The 23,777-nt window shown below is 36.6% G+C and overlaps 1 long non-coding RNA gene across 2 annotated transcripts in view; it reads right to left on the bottom strand.

The window, feature by feature from the left end:
• LOC125921768 (uncharacterized) overlaps positions 1 to 23,777 on the bottom strand; it is an 82,089-nt gene that overhangs the window by 56,007 nt on the left and 2,305 nt on the right. For both annotated transcript variants that reach the window (XR_007457488.1, XR_007457487.1), the window contains exon 2: positions 16,193 to 16,310. This is a non-coding gene — a long non-coding RNA (uncharacterized LOC125921768). The remainder of the gene's footprint in view (positions 1 to 16,192; positions 16,311 to 23,777) is intronic.

The raw sequence follows: 23,777 nt of genomic DNA, 5'->3' as shown, positions 1-23,777 counted from the left end.
AAATAATTTATTGTGAAAGTAATAAAGAGAGTTCTTCTTTACTCCACACCCAGTTTCCTCTGCTATTAACATCTTACATTAGTATGGTACATTTGTCACAATTAATGAACTGATACTGGTTCATTATCATTAACTAAAGCCCATGTTTTATTCAGGTTTCCTTCGCTTTTACCTAATGTCTTTTTTCTGTTTCAGGATACCACATTATTATCAGCAGTCATATCTCCTACAACTCTTCTTGGTTGTGATGGTTTCTCAAACTTTCCTTGGGTTTCATGACCTTGACAGTTTTGAGGATTCTGGTAAGGTACTTTGTAGAATGTCTCTCAGTTGGTATTTATCTGATATTTTTCTCATGATTAGACTAGGGTAATGTGTTTTGGAGAAGGAATCCACAGAGCTAAAGTGGCATTCTCATCATGTCATATCAAAGGCACATATTGCCAATACGATTTATCACTGTTGATGTTAACCTTGGTCACCTGGCTTGAGGTCATGTTAGTCAGGTTCTTCTGCTGTCAAGTTACCATTTTTGGTCTTCTTCTCCACAATCTACTCTTTGGAATAATCTCCCTTTATATTTTTAACTGAATATTTTTATATAAGTGAAGGTTATTGATTTTAGCATTTATAGACTTTTAAAATATATTGTAAAGATTAAACAGTTATCAAAACATTTAGCAATTATAACATATCAATGAGAATGACCAAGAAAATATAATTTTTTAATCCCATTTTACAAAACCATACTTTATTTTGCTGTGGTAAGCAGTATTTCTATAATTTCTGGAAATACTAAAATTGTGATTCCAATATTTTATGATTTTATAAAATAAGAATAAAAATTCATGGCAAATGCCAGGTTATAAGTCCCATGGAAATCCATTTTGAATAAAACTTGATTCATTTAGAAGCATTGATCCTGTATATGACAAAAAGCAATCTATCCAGCTCCATGCCTAACGTGCTTATTGTGGTAGATTATATGACTCTTCACCAAATATTTCAGATCCTCTCTGTATCAGTTAACTATTGCCACATAAGAAATTACCCCAACAACTTAGTGGCTTAAAACAATAAGCATTTAATATCTCAGTTTCTGCGGATCAGGAATGTGGAAGCTTAACTGGGTCTTCTGCTTCAGGGTCTCACACTGGGCTGCAATCAAGTTGTCAGAGCTGAAGTCATCTTAAGATTCAACTGAAGGCGAATCTGCTTTCAAGCTCATCAGTGATTGTTGGCAGGGTCCAGTTCCTTGTTGGCTATTGCACTTAGTAGGAGGCTCTCAGTTTTGTGTTGGCTGTGGCCGGAGGTCACTCTTAGTTCCTAGTCACATAAGCTTCTCCAACATGGCATCTTGCTTTGTCAATGTGAACAACCCAAGCAGGCAAGAGAAAGAATGAGAAAGTGCCAGCAAGAAAGAGAGTACTAGCAAGATGGAAGTAACAGTCTTGTTACATAACTTGATTATGGAAATCATATCCCAAAACTTCTGCTGAATTCCATTTATTAGGAGCCAGTCACTAAGTCCAGGCCACACTCCACGGGAAGGGATGACACAGGGTGTGAGTTCCAGAAGACAAGACCATTAGGAACCATTTCAGAAGTTGCCTGCCAAATCATCTCTGTGATGTTCTGCTACATGAGGATTATGCAGCCCTATCTTGTTGAACTATGTGACTTGCTTTGGTTCATGTAATCTAGGCAGAAATAAGACACTTTATAATGTTTCAAGCATTTAAAACCTTATGTTATGAAAACTACCTCAGAGAGGCTGGAACTTCTAGAATGGTGGAGTGAGTAGCTTGGCAAATCCTTTTCCCCAAAAGCAACAACATTGCTGGACATTAAAAATATATATTCCCAACTATGAAAATTAACCAAAGGCATACAATTAACTAAGAAACATCTGTTCAAGAAAAACTACCAAACCTTGGGTAAGAACAGTGGGGTTTATGGCATTTTAGCCAAGGGAGGCTCCACCACCACCCTCAGGGCAAGCAGGCCACGAACACTATCATCTTCACTGCCAGAGTGGACTGACTTGATTTGGAACAGAATGGAAAATCTCCATGCCCAGGGCACTGTCAAAAACTTGATGACAATTGGGAGGGACAATATTGCAGGTAGTCTTAAATTGTGATTAAGATTAGGGCAAGCAACAGACTGACAGACTTGTCAGAAATATAATGGGGAGATTTAAGGATGATACAACTTTCTTCATACTAAACCACAGATTAACTCAAAATGAATCACAGACCTAAATATAAGAACTAGATCTATAAAACTTCTAGAGGAAAATATAATAGAAAATCTTCATGACCTTAGGTTAGGCACAGAGTTCTTAGATGTGACACCAAAAGCATACTTTATAGAAGAAAAAAAAGTTCATAAATTGGATTTTGTAAACCTTAACTTTTTTTGTGTGCTTCAAAAGACACTAAGACAATGAAAAAACAAGCTACGGACTGAGAAAATCTTCCCATCATATATTTGATAAAGATATTATTCATAATATATGAATAATCCTTAAAATTCAATAATAAGACAACTGAAAAAAAAACTGGTGAAAGATCTGAATAAATATCTCACCAAAGATATGGTTAGTACACACATGAAAAGATGCTTAATCACGTTAGTCATTTGAACTAGAAAATGTAAATTAGAACTGCAGTGAAATACCTTTCCATATCCATTGGGATGGCTATAATAAAAAAGACAATAACAACTGTTGGTGAAGAGATGGAGAAAGTGGAACCCTCATGTGTTGCTGGTGGGAATGTAAAATGGGTAGTCACTTTGTAAAAGTTGGGCAGTTTCTTGAAAAGTTACACATGAATTTATGTTACAACCCAGCAAATCTACTTCTAGGTATCTACCCAAGACAAATAAAAACACATGTCCACACAAATCTTGTGCTATGGATGTACACAGCAGCTTTATGTGCAATAACTGAACACCTGAAGCAACACAAATGTCCATCAACTGGTGAATAGATTAAAAATGTGATACATCCATACAAAAAAAAATTATTCCTTTATAAAAAAGGAAACAAACTACCAATACACCCTACAGCACAGGTGAACCTTAAAAACATGGTAAGTGAAAGAAGTCAGACACGGAAAATATATATTGTATTCCCTCGTTAATAAAGAATGTCCCTAAAAGGCAAATTTTCAGACAGAAAGCAGATTAATTGTTGCCTACATCTGGGGGTAAGAATGTGGGTTCACTGCAAATGGGGACAGGAGATTTCTTGGGAGTGCTAAAAATGAAATGTTTTAAAACTGGATTGCCATGATCAGTTGCACAACTCTGTTAATTTATTAAAAATCATTAAGTTGTTTACTTAGAATGGGTATGGAAATTATACCTCAATAAAGCTCTTTTTAAAAAGTAAAAAAAAAAGTCTGTGTGTGTGATTTAAGTCTCTCTTCTCTGTATCAAGACGACCATTTATGTTCCAGACAAATGCTATTTCAACAGCCTGGGTTGCAAAATGAAGACATACGTGGAACAGAGCTATAGGCAAACCATGATGGATGTGAACAGAAAACAACTTTTGTCATTGTAAGCCACCAAGATTTAGGCATAATAGAGCCTATCCCAATTGGCACATTTAGTTTTCTAAGAAATAAAATGTATTATGACATATTTATGTTAGATTCTTCCATGAAAATTTTTCATTTAAGGAGTAAAATTGTTACAAAATGTGTTTTTTGTAGTTTCATAACATAATTTTATGATTCTTTAAATTAAAAATACATAACTTTCTGCAACGGTTAGTGTTTCATGCAACTCTAAATCATAGGACAAAATTATTTATACATATTTGCAAAGAACCTTACTTAGGGATGGGAATATCCTAATAAACAAAGTTGACCCCGCCCCTACCTTCACAAAGCTTATAGTCTAAAAAACTGTATTGTCTGTATGCTTTGTATAACCTATTAGGAATGGATTCTAATTTTATTTTCATATTAATATTAATTCATTTTTTAAAATAAAGAAACTAGATGATTATCCTTTCAGTCTAAACTTCTGTGACTATCACTTTTGACTGACTAGGTAATTTTTACATTAATTTGTAGTCATTTTTTATTTCCACCAGCAGGTGGAACCCTTTAGATTTATTTTATCTCTTACTTTAAACAGCAATATCTGTCTTGGGGCTTTCATTTTTAAGAATTACTGTTTTCTTACACTTAATATTTATTTCTAGAAGAGAAGTAAATTATAGGAGGCAAGAATGGTCATTCCACATTCCAAAAAAGTCTACACGAATAGAATCCACATCAGCATATTCAATTAAAGTTCTAAGTTCACGGCCACTTTGTCATAGAATACTTGGGGTAAATGCTTAGGATAGATTCTGTACTTCAAATGGAGAAAAAATATGTACAAGCTAAAACTGAAGAGGCTTCCTTTTTCTAGACCAGCAGTTGGCAAACTTTTTGTAAAGGATAAGAAAGTAAATATTTTAGTCTTTGTGGGGCTTAAGGTATCAAAACTACTCCAGTCTGCTGTTGTAGCTCAGCGCAGGCAGCCATAAACAAGGAGCAAAGCTGTGTTCCAATAACACTCTTACATAATAGGTGGGCAGATTTAGTCTCTGGGCTATAGTTTGGCCACCCTTGCCTCAGGCCAGTGGCTCTCACACTTGTGCATGCATCAGAATCACCTAAGGGGCTTGTTAAAGCACAGATTTCTAGGCCTCATCTCCAGTTTCTGATGAGGCAGGTCTCTGGAAGGGCTCAAGGAACTGTATTTCTAGCAAGTTTCCCAGTGATGCTGATGCTGCTGGTCGCAGAAATACGCTTTACTCAGGAGCCCCTACTCTGGGCAATATTTTATAATTTCTGCTGCCTTGTTTTTGGAACATTTTAAAAATAGACTCTTTCTTAACATGAACACTATAAGATTTCCTAAAGACATCATTTGTTAGGGGAAAAAAAGGTTGCGTGGGTGGGAAGTAAGACTGTATTGTGACTTCTGGCTCAGTCCTCACCATCAATTATAGTGCTGAGGTATTTTGTACTTGAGAATGATGCTATACAAAATACATCCTGGGGCGCCTGGGTGGCTCAGTCGGTTAAGCCTCTGACTCTTGATCTCGGCTCACAGGCAAAACTACACCACAGTGTGGTACTCCAAAGAATGGTCTAGGGACAGAGCTCTCCAGTGTCATGGCAGCCTCTTCTCCCAGCACATAGCACAGGTGAAGTCAAGCCATGGTTGCTGGGTTGAAGCAAATTAGCAGAGGGAAAGGGTGGTTTAGCTTCCACAAGAAGCCGCAAATGTACTTCCATGGCTATAGCAGCCCTCACCCAAGAAAATTTCTCCCTGAAGATTGAATAGAGAATGGTCAAACTTTATAAATTTCTGCTTGCTTGGCTTTGAAATTTGTTTTTGACAAGCTTATGGAGAAACCATGAAAGAATCTCGTTGCCAGGAAAAAATGAAAACACAGAAATGTTCTGTGCTGATAGATAACTGAAGGTCAGGTGAGAAAGAAGCTGTCCCTGAAGATTCCAGGACTGATAGAAGACAAACTATGTTTGATTCTTCCTCTACTCCCATCCCATGGACTTTGGACTCAACACTGGGAAACCAGGGGTGTAATTCCAAAGTGATTAAGTTTCCACCACTCAGCAGAATGCAGTTTGAAAGTTGAAATTAAGTTCAGGTGAGAAATAAGAGATGAAAGTTATATTTCTTGCAAGCTGGCTGTGTGGACTGAGACTCAAACCCAAATTCCTATGGTTTGATACTTTACTACCAGGTATTCCACCAATCACTGTGGCTCTAGCCTCCATGGAAAGGATATTCAGAATATTGTGGAAACAATATTGTGTTCAACTGAGTTGATGGCTAAAGGAAGCCCCGATAATTGATCCACAAGGTCATATCCCTGACAGCCTGATGAAATTTATAGAGAATAACAGCAGCAGAACTGAATTTTTGTATTTATATTTTTTGCTTGAACTTTATGATGCAAAACATAGAACTGTTCTGAGTTATTTTAACATTAAACACATTCGTCCTTGGAATTGGAAAATGCTAATGCTTTCCTATGTCCATATGCTGAATAAAATTGAGAGTAAACAGAGCTAGCATATTTTGGGAATTGCTACTATCGTCATCAAACCAATTAAAAATTCACTTCAAGGTGGTTATTATAGTAGTATTTGTTGTTATTTATACGTCTGAAGAAGAGACACTTCTGTGGTGGTATACTTTACTACATATATTAACAATAGAAAGAGAACCAAGAAAACTTATCCATTTTCATAAATGCCAGAATTGTTTCTTAAAGTCTAAACTTTTCAAATCAACATCTTAAAGATGAAATCCTTTCTGCACCATTGTAAGCTTAACATTTTAAAATAAAATTATGTGTATGGTCATAAAAGCATAACAGATTAAGAATGATAATGTTTGATTGTCTGACTCATGTCTGCATGAGTCTTCATTTATTTGACCAGATTGCCATAGCCTACTCATAAATTAAAAAGCTTTTAAGGAATTAATAGTACAGTTTGTCCTAGACTATAACACAGTTTACAGTTTCTAACATATTTACCAGTTTAAAGAAAAAAAAGTTCTGTGGTAACAACCTTACTTCTATTATGCCAAATATTATCGAAAAAGATTTTATAGAAAAGACTTTGCTAGGAATTTCCTCAGCCAGCTAGCATTTTTCCATAGTTAATAATTATTTTTACATAAGAATTTTGTCTCTTCAACAACAGAGTAAATACATAGAAGACAGAGAAAATGTTGTACATTGCTCTTTATAGCTCTAAGCATCACATACTTCTGTAGGGTTCAGCCATACTTTGTGTCTGAAAAAATTTCATTCTATATGTCGGGAAACTTAACATGTACTCTTCTCTTTCTCTTGAAGGCACACCAACCACTGAGTACCAAAAAGTGTTATTAAACAAAGTGTTATTTAAATAAAAGCAATTAAAGGTATTAAATAGCATGTGAGGGGAAAATCACAGTAGTGGCTATCATGCTTACAAATGCCTCAAACGTACTAATTGTGGTCATTCTTGCCATGTGCCATATAAAGTGGTAGATAGGAAAAGTCTCTGTGTAGTCTCAACCTTCAGTTATGTTGAAATTCCCAGCCAGCCTCAGAAAGCCAAGATCTTTCACCAAGGGAAATCCCATTCTTGAGTCCTGGATTTTTGCCCAAGTCACACCTGAACTCCATTTATACTTCCTGATCTCATCAAATATCTGTGTTGTCCTGCATTTTCTACAGCTCTCCATGAGCGTTGCTTAACATTATGGAAAGGTATGAGAAAGTCTTGGCTACCAATATATTTGCCATTCCAGTAGATGCCTGGCACTCCTTCCCTTGTGGTCCTACTGCCTGGTTTTATAACCACTACATTAGATTTATTGGCCATACTTTTTAAAGCCTAGAGTACCAAGGATTGAGGTCCCTATATATTGTATGTACTCACACAAGAAGACACATTCTTCCTTATTGGAGATTTTTGTTGTTGTTGTTGTTGTTGTTGTTGTTGTTGTTGTTTAATCAGTCTTTTGAGTTGTTTGCAATATCTTTGTCTTGGGCTTTAAGGGAACCACCTCTGGAGGAAAATCTGGGACACCTGGAGCCATTCCCACAACTGGACTCTGGTTAAAGCTTCCAAATCCTCAGACATATTTTGAAGAAATAAGGGAAGTCTGTGGCACTTTGACTGCCTGCCATTCTCATAACCATTCTGGTTAAAGCTACCATATCCACAGACTTATGTTGAAGAAATCTGCCTGTGTCAGTTAGCTCTTGCTGCATGACAAAGAACCTCTAAATCTCAGCAACATTTAGCTCATGTATCAGTGGGTGGGTTGACCAGAGGTTGACTGATCGGGAATGGACCAAGGGAAGTGAGCCAGTTAGGGAACTTATGCTCTCCATGTCCCTCTTTCTTTTCCTGGGTCCAGCAGTCTGGCTCACGTCTGCTCTTTCTGTGGCAATGACAGAAGCACACAAAGATAAGAAAAATGCAGGTCCCTCTTGACTCAGGTTTAGTGCTGGCATACTACCATTTCTGCCTCATCCCATTGGCCAAAATAAGCCATGTGGCCATACCCAAAATCAAAGAATGAGAAAATACATTGTACCTCTTTAGCAGGAAGAATGTGAAGTCTTATGGCAAATAGCACAGATACAGGGAAGGGTAAAGAACTAGGGTCATTAATGCAATTTATCACACTGCCACAAGGTTTTCTTTACCCACAAATTACCTTGCTACAAGGCCCAGGATTACACTACCTTTGCATCGCTGAGTTATGAATTAGCATTGAATCTAACAGCAGCTATATAGCCCTCATATATATGTACTTTACTAATGGTAACTATTATCATTGGGGTCTAAACGCACATTAGATCTGACCAATGTTTCAAAATTCTGAAAGGAATAAGTCTAGTTCTCTAACAATTACTAGTTGTGTGACCTTGAGGAAGTTTTTAAAACTTTCTGTGTCTCATTTTTGCCATCTGTAAAATAACAATGAAAAAAAAAGTATCTACTTTATGGGATTATTGTGAGAATTCAAAGAGATAAACATTATGTGCTTAAGTCAGGGGTCAGCCACTTTTTCCGAAAAGGGCCAGATGGTAAATATTTCAGCTTTGTAGACCATAGGGTCTCTGTTGCAACTTCTCAGCTTGGTTGTTGGGGGGCAAAAGCAACCATAGGCAATATGTAAACAAATGGGAGTGGCTGTGTTCCAATAAAAACTTATTTACTAAAATAGGTAGCAGGCTCGATTTGAACTGGGCCAATCTATAATAGTTTGTAGAGTACTGACTTAGAAGGTGCATGACACATAATAAGTACTAAATAATTTTTGGCAATTTTTATAATTACTCTTATGTCACAGCAGGTATGAGGAAGTAGACTCTAAACTGATGAACAGAAGATTCCTATGGGACTTTAATGTTTGGTTTAGTTGCTTTCCTCCATAAAGGAAGATGGTGGTTCTCTCTAGCAACTTACAAAGACCAATGAAGAAAATGGAAATCTATACAGGTAACAGTTCCTTTACCTCCTATTAGAAGTCTTGCTGCTGTTGAAGAACTGCCCAGGAAAGGTACATAATCTTGCCCAGTTTCCAATATATACCAGAGGCCCCTGAAAGATCTCTTGAAAGGACAAGTATACTGTATTTTTTTTTTCCTTTAACGTTTTATTTATTTTTGAGACAGAGAGACAGAGCGTGAACGGGGGAGGGGCAGAAAGAGAGGGAGACACAGAATCGGAAGCAGGCTCCAGGCTCTGAGCCATCAGCCCAGAGCCCGACGCGGGGCTCGAACTCACGGACTGCGAGATCGTGACCTGAGCCGAAGTCAGGGCTCAACCGACTGAGCCACCCAGGCGCCCCATGTATACTGTATTCTTTATGGTGCCTAGGGGATCCTACAATTCTGACAAATGTGGAGGAGCAACCAAAACTAGTTTAGACTCCCTCACAAACTTTCTTCAGTGTTAAATTCTAGAGAATTTCAGCTAAGGATATCAGCAGCTCAGGTTTTGAAGGAAGGAAAGTCAAAACAAAGCCCCATATGGGAAGAGAGGCTTGATACTTTCCTTGGTATGAAAGGGACACTAAAATGAGCAATTGTTGTGGCGTCTACACAGCACTCCTTTTCTGAATATTGCCTCCATCAAACCCTGCAACCATAAATTTGCAAAGAGAGAGATGCTCCATTTCTAAAATGAGATCCATATCCCAGGTACAGTTGACTTGTTCTGGGGTGGACATTTGGTCCTAGTTGGGCAAATGGGTTCTTGTCCTAAAAATTTTGCATCAAGGATATAAACAGAATATTTCACATCTAGGTGCTTGGACTAACCATAATAGGCAAATACAAATTTGTTGGAAAACATAGTTTCTGCCAGTGGATGGGGAGGCAAAGGAAATTTCTCGGTACTTCTCCTGGAGTGGGAAGAAACTGCACTTCCTAATTCTTTCTATTTGCTGGGGATTCTCCCCTTTCCTCCCTTCTAGTTCATGTGAGAATGACAATATAGCTAGTGTATGCTTATCTCCACTTGGAGATCACATCTCTGTATAAAGACCCACTCAATTAGTAGGGGGAAAAAAAAAACTGCTCCTGGCTTCACCTCCACAACTAGAAAATTAGTCCTTAATCAGACTAATTAAATGCTATAAGTGTTTTTGGGCTCACAGTCAAATTTTTAAAGTTATATTAAAAATGTGTCCCAGTTACTATGGGTAAAGATAAAGGCTGTTTTGTAGCTATTATTCAGGCAGCGCAATACTTTTATATTAGAATCCCTTCCTCCCTACTCTCTACAAACTAGATTCTTGTTCACCATTCAGGACACAGTTCAAATCCCTATTTGCCATAAAGTCTCACTAGGCTAAGAATTCCATATTAAGTACTCCCTTCTTTGTTCTCACACTGCATTTATTAGTAATATGCTTAACTGCTGTCTTTCATGTTGTTTTGCTGCCCTCTGCCACACACTCACAATGCCTTGTGGAAGAGGCAGCCCTGTGTCCTTCACAAATCACTCCTCCCCTCAACTCCAACAAACAGCTGGCTCACCTATCCTTTTGCCAATGGCTGGGTGAGAATTACCCTCTCCCACTGGAAAATACTAGCTCAGGCTAAGTGAGGTTCTAACAATTAGCTAAGTCAAAGAGATTCTCTCTCAGGAATCTGAACCCAAACTCTACAAGAGAGTGGGGCAGAGAGAAAAACAGAGAAGAATAGACCCAGACAGTAGTCATATCCCATTAATGGTAGAGCATTGGTGCTGGGGTCCTATCAGCTGCCTTGAATCCAGGACAAGCGTCCAGCTCTTGTATTTCTATGACTCCGTGGCATGGATCTTTACCCTACAGCTCCATGAGATCCCATCTCTCTTATTAGATGAATTCTAATGACACCCGCACCCCCACCCCCACCCCCAGTGAGTCCCTATGATTGGAAACGAAACTAACTAAAACACTAGCCATTTATTATTTGCTCTCTTGTGTCTTTTGTTGCAAACTGCATGCCTGTCTTTACATTTATAGAGACTATCAGTTCTTTGAAGGTGGAGACATTATGTATCTTCCCAAAGGAGCTAGCCCAGTCTTCAGACACACTGAAACCCCCAGGAAGAACATATTAAATTCGAGTGACATCCAATCCCAATATTCTTCCTAAAGCCAACTTAAAAATTATTCTAAATGTATCTGTTACATGCTATTTTCAATAATGACGCTGAATTCTTTCTTTCATATGTAGGATGTCCTATAAGACTTCTTCCCAGACAGCAGAAAGAACAGAACAGTTTATAGAATCTATTATTTTCTTCTGCATTTAATTTACTTACACAAGAGACAGAGAAACAGCCATCAACTTCCTTAAACCACTAGTGTGTATTCATAGCACCAAATGATCTGCTGGCAAAACTTTTCACCCCTTGGTTCCTTGCATAAATAAAAACCATATCTGGAGGTGAAAAAAATACTACGAAGAAGAAGAATGAGAAATGATGGCAAGCCAGAAAAGTACCAGGTAACTATATTGCCAGTTGTTTGTACTCCCCACAGTTAGCCACACCCACCTTGGGGAATAGAAGTAGGGGGTGGGGTATTATCTCTCAGCCTCCATCTCCACACTGCATTCTGACAGCACACCAGAGGCTCATTATATATAAGTTTACACAGTAACTCTACGAGGCTTTAGTTTTCCTCAAGTCTGTGATGTTATGACATTTCAAACTATTAATCTTTAATAGAAAAGATAAATCAAAGGCAGGTTACCTTGGAAGGATTTTATTTAGCAATATTCTTAAATTACATCTCATAACTTTGATCCTTCCCTGGAAGTCTATACTTGAATCTGAAACTTTCACAAAATTTTAAAGCTTTACCTTTTAATATACTCAACAAAGATGCAAGGAAAGAAATCATGTATTTTTAAAATATATTCAGGATCAAATTGCGTGTACTATGTTTTTGTAATTAAAAAAGAAAAAGAAAAAAAAACACAAATGTTCTTCCTAAAAGCAGAGACTATTCTCTGTGTTGTTTCATTAGAATTAAGTCCCTATATCAGCCACCATTGCATTTCTGCCCTTTGAAAACCGTGCTAATTCTAGCATTTTATGAAAGGATTGGGAGAAACTGTCATTTTCTACCAATTTTTCCTAAAACATGATTTATTCTTTTCCAGCTTTTGTTTCCAGAAAAACAGACATTGTTTCTTTCTGTGCAAGAAATGCTATTGCTATAAATCTCAATTTCCCCCTCCCACTGGAAAATATTACCTAATCTTTTCATACTCTAAATAAAAATTCAGCTGTTAGTACTCAAGAATTTTAAAATGTTATTTTTCTAGTCTGTGTGTCTATGGCAGTAGACAAGACTAACTTCCATTTAGAAGTTAAAATGGAGCAAGTGGAGATGTGATTTGGAAGTATTTTATAGTACACAGCTATTGTTTGGACTGCTCTCAAAATTCTTTTCTGCCTATGAAGACCCATTCACTCTCTTCAGTCAAGTGGGGCCTAGATGAGCCTGAGCCAATGGAACTCTCCAATGGGAAACTCCTTCAACACTTTTGCTGGAATAATGAAGAACTATTCATTCTGTCCTGTGGGTATTGCCCTCCCCAGTATCAATCTCACTTGTCACCTGTTACACAGAAGGCATTTGTCTTGAGTAGGACTGTTACCCACTGTCCAGAGGTGGGTCTTGAGTAGTATAAGCCAATCAGAAGAATTCCTATCCCTGTAGCCCTAGATATTGGTTCCAGGATGGGGCATGACCTAAGCTTAGTTCTCACAGAATGAAATGCAGGATTTCTATCCAATAATTGAGGGGAAAGATTTGTTCTCTTACTCTGATTGATGAGCTATAGATCTGTGAGGCCTAGAAAGCTATGAAGGTCTAAGAAAATCCCAGAGAGCTTGATTGAATCCATCTAAAACTGCACTACATCTGGACTTCTATCTGTCATGTGATCCAGTACATTTATTATTTAAACCAGTTTGCACTTAAGATCATGTATGCCTGAAGTTTTCATTACCACATCTGCCATTACATGGAGATGGCCCACCCAAGAATAAAGCCAAAGTGAAGAAAAGAAGAGCCAGGAAAAAGAGCTGGAGAGACTGAGTGCTGGTAACAGCAATGAGGCTCCTCCTTAATATGTAAATTAATATAGTATCCCTTCTTATTGAAATTGATTTGAGCTGGGTTTATTCTACTTGCAAATGTGGACTCCTGACAAATTCAGTAGTGTTTCTTATTGGTTCCAAGACTGAATTATTATTCCATCGTAAAGGCCATCATAAGAACTAGATGTGAAAACAAAACAGAGATAAAACAAATACTATAATCTTTCAGAACTAGGTTCTGAATATAATATAATATAACCATTGGTCAGAAAACCTTAATTTAAGTTGTCATTCAGGCAAAATTACCAATTTGCTACTTTAAGAGATAGTACTAACTAAAAATTACAGAAAAAGTTCAAAAATGGCTTAGATAAATTACATCATCCTTTCAATACTGATTGGGGCTCGTTCTATATGCTCCCATTGGATGATTATTATCTATTTTATACTCCAGGCTCCAAAGGACATTCAAAGCTTCCTCTCTCTCTCCAAACAACCATGAATAAAGAAAGATTGCATGGCTCAAGGTCAAAGGTTCTGCTGGTCTCCAGTGCTAAGGGATAAAACTTCTAATACAAAACAAGAGGTTTGACATTGCTATGGCTTTATTCTTCTTTCTGCAGTTATTATTTTTGAAATCTCCTCTTTGGATGCTATCTTTATGGGGAAGGATCCTATTCTAGACTATTCTCTCATGCATCTATCATTGTCACATGAATTTTGGACCCTTCTTTCCAAGAGTTTTTCTACTCCCAGCACCCTTCACCTCTCACAAATGGACAGAATGAACATCAGAGGAGTCAGACTAGAAGGCCATAAGCTCAATGGTTAAAATACAGATTGGATGAGAGAGAAGCTGTATGAGATGATACTTCAACCAGCCTATCAAAAAAATATTTCATGAAGCATGCCTGGGTGGCTCAGTCTGTTAAGCGTCTGACTCTTGATTTCAGCTCAGGTCATGATCTCACAGTCATGAGACTGAGCCGCGAGTCAGGTTCCATGCTGAGCATGCAGCCTGCTTGGGATTCTCTCTCTTTCTCTGTTTCTCTGTCTCTCTTTCTCTCTCAAAATAAATAAGTAAACTTAAAAAAAAAAAGAAAAAGAAAAACAAACCTAATGAATCAATTCTATCCCACAATAAAGGATATCTCAACAGAAACCTAGATGTCAGTCACTGTAAACTATTTGACATTCCCCAAAAATTCACTATGTTTTTAAACATGCTAAGCCTCAATTCTTCCTGTATTTCAGTGGAGATAATAATTGTACTTAGCTCATAAAGCTATGGAAAAATTAACTGTATATATAGTCCTTAAGCATGCAATAAACATTCAATAAATGTTAGGTTTAGGACATACCTCCACCATGGCCCTTATTAGACTGCAACAGAATTAACATGCTTCTTTCAGGAGATTGTCTGATGCATAAGGGTAATGTGTATTTATGCATACAATATTTAGCAAAATTAGGAAGTTCTCAATTGAATTTTAGAGTTTAAACTTTGGCCATGAAAGAAAACAGGAAAAAGACTTTCATATTTAAATCATATTTAAATCATCACATATAAATTCAAATAACAATGTAAATAATGTGCTGATTTTCAAGATTTGTGCTTTGCATTCCTTCTAAATTCAAATGTTGTATCATCTCTGAATTTGAAGGGTAGGTAGTAGAGAATGCAAAGAACGCAAGCACGATCCAATGTGTACAGATTAAAGTAAATCAGAGTGTTCCCAATGAGAATCAGGAAACAAGTCTAAACGTCTTCCCTTTTCTTTCCCTTGGTCTCTGGTCCTCTATGAAGAAACTCAAGTTTACCTCAGGCATATGTACTACTTCTCCTACACTACTGATATGGGAAGCACTAAAATATCTGAGGATATACAGGAAGCAGAAGAGCTAGCAAGGGTTGTGAGTCTATGCTCCTGGACCTTTTATTTACAGGGAACCACTCATTTGCTTGTCCCCCAAATCTAAATCATCCAAATTTCCTGAGAATATAACCACTTATTGCAAGTGTTTAGTTCTTATGTGCTTTGAACAATACCAGTCTTTCAATGAAATCCTTCAACAAGTTTAAATCTTTCTGCTCTAAAACAAGCCTTCCCCCTCCCAGAGTCACTACCAGCCATAATGAAAGATGTGTATGGATCCATTGAAAATTTTTCATTTAAAATGACACTCCCTCAGTCTCCAATTTTGGACATATTTGCAAAGTGTATAGCCCATGAAGGCTTGAAGGAAATGGTAAAATTAGAAGGTGAGGAAAACATTTTTCATGATGACTTGTTTAAAAGGTAGGAAAAAATCTTACCTTGTGGGGGAGTTTATGATCTCTAAATAGGCCAAGAAAATCAAGTTAAACATAATATACTTGCATATTCTTAAACAACCAAGTTTACTGTATACCTATAAAAGGTGCTGAAAATAGGCATCATATTTTCAAATATCCAGTCTTCAAACTTAAAAGTTTATTGTCATTTCCCCCTGTGGCTTCTGTACTTGCCAAAGATTTTTATGAGGATAGCTGCTTAAATCTGATTCTCAGGAAGGCATCCTGTTTTGAAACTCAAAATGTCCTTGGCATTTAGAATATCATTCATTTAGGTGCATTTCATAAACTTGGAAACATGAAAATTCTAACTAAGATGTTGAAGAAACAATGGAGTTACTTTTAAACCAATCTTCTCTGGAGATTTAATACAGAGCAGATTAGTTTTCTGCACAAATAGTTTAGGGATACACAATTTGAAAAAAAAAGTCTCTAATTTCCTTTATGCTTTTCTCTACTAGGTGATGACTTTAGTATTTCCTTATGTAGAGGCATGATCCATTTTTTCTGTAGGGTTCACAAAGATACTGACTTCTGTCTTAAAGTCATATTTTTCAAGAAAAAAATAAGTCACCAAAGGTCTTTTTATTCCTTTCTGCCAATTACAGATAGACAATAAATAAATACATACATAAATACATAAATAAATAAATAAATAAATAAATAAATAAAATAGCTTAGAGAGTGCACTTACTGAATTTGAGGAGGGGCATAAAAAAGGATCTTGGTGAAATTCATGGACTTGTGAATTCTTGTGACTCTAGATTTCTGGCTGTGATTCTGGATTAGACTCCAATGCATTTTCCATCAGCCTGTGAGAGAGAGTGTAATTAATCTTTGATAAACTGAGCTATTTCTAGACTGTTGCATGATTTTGAAAGATCTTAAAAGAATAGCTTTTAGGACTGTTCTTTAAAAAACATTTAGCAATGGAGAAATCCTACTTGCCATCTCCACCTCATCCACTCTAATGTCTATACATTAGGAAATAGTCCAGAAATCCTTGGGCTATAGAAATTGAGTGTTTCAGTCTTTGGGTTGTAGAATTGCTATGTAAAAATACATATACTCAAGGATTGTTGTTAAGACTTAAGAAGTTATGTTTAGACTATTAGGTTCCATTTCTAAAACAAGAGCCCTATATTCCTTGGGTTTTTTGAGAGTATATAGATCATAGTGCTTAAGAGGCCTTCTCTGATAGGATGAATATTTATCCTTCTCCCAGAGATGTCCATAATCTAATCCTCAGAACCTTAGAATATGTCACAAAACAAAGGAGACCTTACAGATGTGATTAAGAATCTCAGAGATGGGGAGAGTATTCTGTATTATTCAGGTAGCCAAATACAGTCACCAGGATCCTCATAGGAGGAAGGCAAGAGGGTCAGAGTTAAAACAAGAAGATATTAGAAGCAGAGAGAGATTGGAATGCTATGCTGCTGGATTTGAAGATGGAGGATGGGGCTTCATGGTTCCATGGATGCAGGTGGCCTCCAGAAACTAGAAAAGACAAGGAAATGGGTTTCCTCCTAGAACCTCCAGAAGGATCAAGGCCTGTGACAACCTTGATTTTGACACACTGAGATTGATTTTGGACTTCTGATGTCCAGAAGTGTAAGATAATAAATTTATGTTTTTTAAGTCACTAGGCTTATGATAATTTGTTACAACAGCAAAAGGAAACTAACATATCTCTAGTAGCTTTCTAATGTATACCAGATCTATGGACATTCTTTAACACTGAAATGGTCCACACGTCAACATTGAAGCATTCACTGAACAATGGAACCTTAGAGAGGGAGAACTTTCCTGGGTAAATAATATTTAAGAGATTATTTTTTGACATTATTGTAAACCTTTCCCTAGCCAAAAATGTGATTTATTGATTTATCTAGTGACAGAAATTACAGCAAGTCTTAGGACAATGAAGGAAATAATTCCATCCTTACCTGAGGATTAGAACACAAAGTTTGGAGGAAAGGGCTTGTTCTGGCCCAGCATGTGGATGAGGCAGGAAATCTTTCTGATGCCACCACCCATCCACTGCATGGATGCCAAGAATAAACTATCTCTAATTTTTTTTTTTTTTTTGGAAGATCTCTATAACAAAATCACTATAAGGTTTGAAGTCTAGGCTCATGGGTCCATAAATGATACTAACATAGGGAAAGAGGTTTCCACACCATGCCTGACCCTTAAGAAACCAAAGTGGGACCAGCTGTAGTGACATATGTGTTAGGCACTCTATCTTAGAGAGAGATCTGTCAGTTTTGAAAGCAACATTGGATGGAAGCAACAGAATCAATGGAAACCTTTCCTAGTGAGTAAATCAGATGTTTTGGTCATGATACGAAAGCATGAATGACTGTCATAACTTAGTAAGCATCTCTGAGAATTTTAGACTTATCACTGGGATATCCTGAATTGGAATGAAGGACATCTTTACTCTATTAGAGGATGATTACAAATATTTAATTTGAATATTAAAGGACAGGTAAACTGGTTTTATATGTTCAACATGGTAAAGTGATATATATTATTCATAGGGGTTCCAGTTATGATACAGTAACTTTTAGTAGACTAATTCTGTGCCAGAAACAACTATAAAAGCTGAATAAATTATAAATATATAAAATACTTGAAGACAATCGATGCAGACAGGGTTTGAAGGGCTATGATTCCTGAGAGAAGAGAAGCACAACAAGGTGAACTTGAAAGTCAGTCTGGCCTTTTCCCCGAGCCATTTGCTAGTTCACAAAGTGGGGAATAGAGTCTGAGTAGAGACCTACAGGCATGATGGGACAGGGTTTGACTCTGCCAAAGTGGTTGAAACTTGAAGGGCAAATTTCAGAGAGGAAGGACTGACCCAAGTAAGGCCAAAATTATGCAGGTGATTTATCTTGAGAAGCTTGTGGACTTTAAGCTATATATGCAGAGAGTAACTTCAAGAAATCCACCAGAAAACAGCAGCTGTAAGGCTACAGCTGAGCAGAAATTTCTTGCTTCAGGACAGAGGATGGAGTTCAGAGACTGCTAAAATAGAACCGGTAAATACCAAAGCTTTCATTTGAGACCCTAGAAAGGCTCTGCCTATGGAAATAAACCTGTCTCAAAGGGACATTCCTAAATAAACACTAACACCAGCCTGCATCAGGATCAAAGTGATCTGCCTACACTCTTCTGCCTTCCAGAAGAAAACTTAATCTTCATAATTGTTCATCACAATAACAGCATTCAGTAAATAATTATATGACATACTAAAAAAACACGAATGAATGACTCAAACCAAGAGAAAGACAACAGAAACAGCCTACAGGTGTGGGAGTTTTACTTAAGTATGTTCTAAATAAGTTTAATATGTTGGAATAAGAGGAAAAGCTGGAGAATTTCAGCATAGATATGACTTCATCAAAAGGAATCAAGTGGAAATTCTACAACTGAAAAATATCTGAAATTAAAACTTAAATATTAAATGTCTGCCTCCAGGCAAGATGCAGAAGATAGTAACAGGCCATAACTCCCACTTGAACTAGAAAAAAAAAAAAAAATTACATACATTACCAAACTGTATTTTTAAGAAAACCAGAGACCTGTGGATACAAAGAAGAATTGAGAAACCAAAATACCAGAGGGAGAAGAGTTTCTCTTGGGTAAACTGAATTTGCCAGCTACTTTTTCCTGGGAAGTATCTGTTGTGTCTGTGCATGTACAGAGAGTAAGGCCTGCCATACACAGGGTGACTCTAGTAATGTAAAGGGGAAACAAGTGGGGCTTTTGACATTTCTGTGATCTGGAGTGAAGTCCCAAACAATAGGAAGTCCAGTAGAAGGGCCACTCAACTGAACCTAGCCCAAATTGCTAACTCATATAATAGGGAGCAAAGAAAACAGTGGTTGTTTTGAGCCACTTAGTTTTGGAATAGTTCGTCACACAGTGATAGATGAGGTCCAAAATTCTAAAATTCCTCAGATGTAGGAAGATGATTCAGATGCCTGCAGCTAAAAAAATTAAACTGCAAACACAATTATATAAATAAATAAATACATAAATAATATCATCTGCTCACAAAGAAATAAATGTGGTGCTGTCAAAGACACCAGTTATGGCCACTTAAAAAAGACAAGTGATTAAAAAATAAAATAACACTATGTAAATTAAAAAGTAAATATGGAAATTTGAATAAAAAACACCTAAATTTGAGAAAGGAATATCTTTCTAAGAAAATTTAAATTATCAAAATGAATCAGGAGGAGGTAGATAGGTATAGTGTCCACAACTATAGAACTGAGAAGATAGATGGGGTCTACCCTTTTAGGGGTGCCTTGGTGGCTCAGTCTGCTAAGCCTCTGGCTCTTGACTTCAGCTCAGGTCATGATCTCACAGTTTGTGGGTTCAAGCCCTGTGTCAGGTTCTGTACTAACAGTGTGGAACCTGCTTAAGATTCTCTCTCCTGCTCTCTTTGCCCCTTTCCTGCTCGTTCTCTCTCAAAATAAATAAATTTAAGACAAAAACAAAAACAAAAATCTATACTTAAAAAAAAAGAATAAAAACCATAAGCATGGTAAAAGACATAATTTTCCCTACTAATTCTAGGAGAGTATCCCAATAAAAATCTCAAAATTAGATAAAGGCTGAACAAGGTTCATCCTACTTATAAATATCAATCTCTGAATTTTTCAAATTCCCAGATAAAAATATCAATAAATTAAATACATTATTCTTTAAATAGTAATAAAATTAAAAAAATAATTTGGGAATGGAAGAATGGGTCGATATCAGTAAACCTGTCATTGTAATTCAATGCATTGACAGAATAAAGGGAAAATAATAATGATTATTTTGTACACTTAGAAAAGATATTTGATAAAATTCAATACTTATTCATGATTTTCAAGATACAACACTTTGCAAACTATGAATATATGGCAACTGCTTTAACAGAACTTTCAGCAAGAAACATATTTAAAGGTGCAACATCAAATATTCAGAAAGACAAAGATGCACTGTACCATGACTATTGTTCAACATTTTGCCATCAGTCTGGTCAACAAAACAAGAAAAAGAAACCATACATCACAAACACTGAAAAGAGAGAAGAATCACCACTGTTAGGAGATGATATGAATTTTAACATAAAATCAAGAGAAATCAACTGATGAGTGTTAAGTAAAGTTTTTGCTAAGATGTCTTGAGTATAAAGTCAATATATAAACACAAGTAGTTTTCCTACATATAAGTAATTAAAAAACGTCCCTGTGTACAATTGTGGGCAACAACTATAAAACATTTTCGGTGGCAATGATGAAACTTTGTGTGATCTATGTAAATAAACTGTAAAATTACCAATGGACTTTAAGACTTACAAATGTAAAATTGCAATTGACACAAACCCAATTCAAACCACCTTAACCAATTAAAAGAAAATCATTTACTTGTGATAATTAAGAATGACAAGGATATAGTTGGTCTCAGGCACAACAGGGTCTAAGGACTTCAGGAGATCTCTGAGCTTTGTGCTATGCTGTATGGTTGTTGTTTATCCTGTGCTCTTGTTGGGGACTGTTCCTCCCAGAATCCAGTCATGTAATTCAGACAGAACCATCAATTATAGTGCCCACCTCCCATTTGCAGGTTGAACACATAATCTAGTCCTATTAGGACTGAGAATGAAATTGATTTTTTTATGCTTAAAATTTTTTTTAATGTTTATTTACTTTTGAGAGAGAGAGAGCGCGCGCAAGTGGGGGAAGGGCAGAGAGGGAGGGAGACACTGAATCTGAAACAGGCTCCAGGCTCTGAGCTGTCAGCGCAGAGCCCAACACGGGGCTTGGTCTGAATGGTGAGATCATGACCTAGGCTGAAGTTGGATGTTTAACAGATTGAGCCACCCAGGCGCCCCAGATTTTTTTTATATCTTATGTAAACTAGAGATTCAATATCATTTATTCCCTATCTTCCTAACACCATTTATTGAATAGTCTCTATTCTCCCAGTAATTTGTGTTGATGATATATAATACTATCAAATTGTCATTTATGCATGAGCATGAGTCTATTTCTGGGTTCTCTTCTATTCCCTTGTTCAGTTTGCCTATCCTGGGCCAGCCCCTCACCAGTTAGCAGAGTTCTTCTTTTCTACTCTCTCTACTTTCCTATCCCAATATCGCAATCTTTAGCCAAGTCCATTATATTTTCGTTATGTGAATGAGGTTTTGGTGGAAACTCATGGCTCTGCTGTGACTTTCCCATTGAAATCAATGGCTTGGGGCAAAAGAGAAAACATAAAAGGAAATGAGTATCTGGGTATAGGAACTTAAGAAAACACAAGCCCCTGCAAATCCAGTGAAATATTATAAAGGGCTTCATGCTTCTACCATATTGGGGGGTCATGGCAAATTTTAAATAAGTACCTAGGGCTAGAATACCTTATATCACATCTGGGTTAACTGGATTTATAGAAATCTCTCTTTAGAGAGATTCAGATGGAATTGTCTAACCTTTATTATTGGCATGTTGTCCTAACACATTTTGATGTTTAACTCAACTTTATTTCACTATAAAAGATTCATTTCTTTTAACATTTTTATTGGCTATTTTTTGCTTAGATTAATGGTGAGCACATATACAGAAAAGTGGTACCTGTCTTTGAGTAAATGGCAAAACTATCAAGTGTATTTCATATATGGTTTTTTGTGTGGAAAGGTGGTAATTTCTCTTAACACATCCTTCAAAGACCATCTCAAAAGTTACTTCTGCCATTAAAACTTTCCTGATTTCCTACCCCTGCATCCCTCAAGCTATAAACAGTATTTTTCTGACCTCCCATAACACTATTTATTCTATCATTAAGACTCTTCTTTAAAAACTCTTCTTGTTTTGGCTAGTAATATAGGGTTTTTTGTTTTTTTTTTTTACTGTATATGTCTAATTAGTGCCCTTATTAGAATCTAAGCCACTTGGGAGCATGATCTAATTTTGTATTCAGTATAGTGATTTCAGTCTATTACAAATATTCCCCAATTCTAAGGAGTTAGGCATTCTCTCTTCTGTATTTCCATGTTATATATATCACATATGTACATAGCATAGTAATTGATTCCTTTACTTCTCTCCCAATACACAGTAAACTCTTTGGAGAAAAATGCCAAGTCTTGTGTATCTTTGGTTTTTAAATTCCCAGGGATTTTAAAGGCTCATAAATATATCTGTTATGAGGAAATGCACTTAGTATTTCTTGAATGAATGAATGAGTAAATGGCATAGTGAAAAAGGAAAACAGATGAGTTTGAAAACAAGCTCTGCCACTTGTGATGCAGATAAAGCATTGAAAGTCTATCTTCATTTGTAACATACGAAGAATTCACTTACTACTAGTATGGCTTCTTTTAATCACCTTTAAAATTTTAGGGCTTGTATACTATTTAAGATCTGTGAAGGAAACAGGTTAAGGTCCTGAGAGAAATTCCTTATAAAATTCTTCCTTAGCTAAGCAATCCTCACTTTTTTCATTTTCTATCAATCATGCCTTCTTCATCACCCTCTCATTCTTTGTTACCACATCCTTCTTATTGTATCCCTTTTCTCAATTCTGCTAATTGCTACACCAAAGAAACATCTCTTTGCCCCTTGATACAAGTGTGGAATTCTTGCTGCATCTTTCGGGACTTTTGTATATCTGTGTGTGGGTAGGTTGGTGATTGAAGTCTGTGTGTGGGTAATGTAAATATAAAGACTGACATATTCCTTATAGACACATCATTCTAACCCCAGAATCTGACATCAGGAAAACTGGATATAAATGAGAATATTTAACAAATATTTATAAATTAGAGTATTATTTTACACTGCTTTCCTGTATAAGCACCATGCATTAACCGACTGCACCACTGGAGCACCTTACATTGCTTTCCTAATTCTTTATCATTACAATCCTAACAAGTCTCACACCAATAACACTGAATCATAGCTTTAAAAACTTGTTGAAAAGAGGCACTTGGGTGACTCAGCTGGTTAAGTGCTGGACTCTTGATTTCAGTTCAGGTCATGATCTCTTGGTTCTTGAGATGAAGCCCTGCATTGGGCTCTGCACTCACAGAGTGGAGCCTGCTTGGGATTCTCTCTGTGCCTCCCCTGTTGGAACTCTCTCTCTCCAAATAAATAAGTAAACATAAACACAAACAAACACCAACCTTGATGAAAAGGATGAGTTTTAAGTAGTACATAAAGGGAGTGGCCACTGCCCCTTGGAAAAGTTAAGGGATTAACTGTTTAAACATCTTT

This window comes from Panthera uncia, chromosome C2 (assembly GCF_023721935.1).
Source record: "Panthera uncia isolate 11264 chromosome C2, Puncia_PCG_1.0, whole genome shotgun sequence".
Taxonomy (NCBI): domain Eukaryota; kingdom Metazoa; phylum Chordata; class Mammalia; order Carnivora; family Felidae; genus Panthera; species Panthera uncia.
The sequence above is the reverse complement of the archived record's forward strand: the minus strand, read 5'-3'. Positions and strand labels throughout refer to the sequence as shown.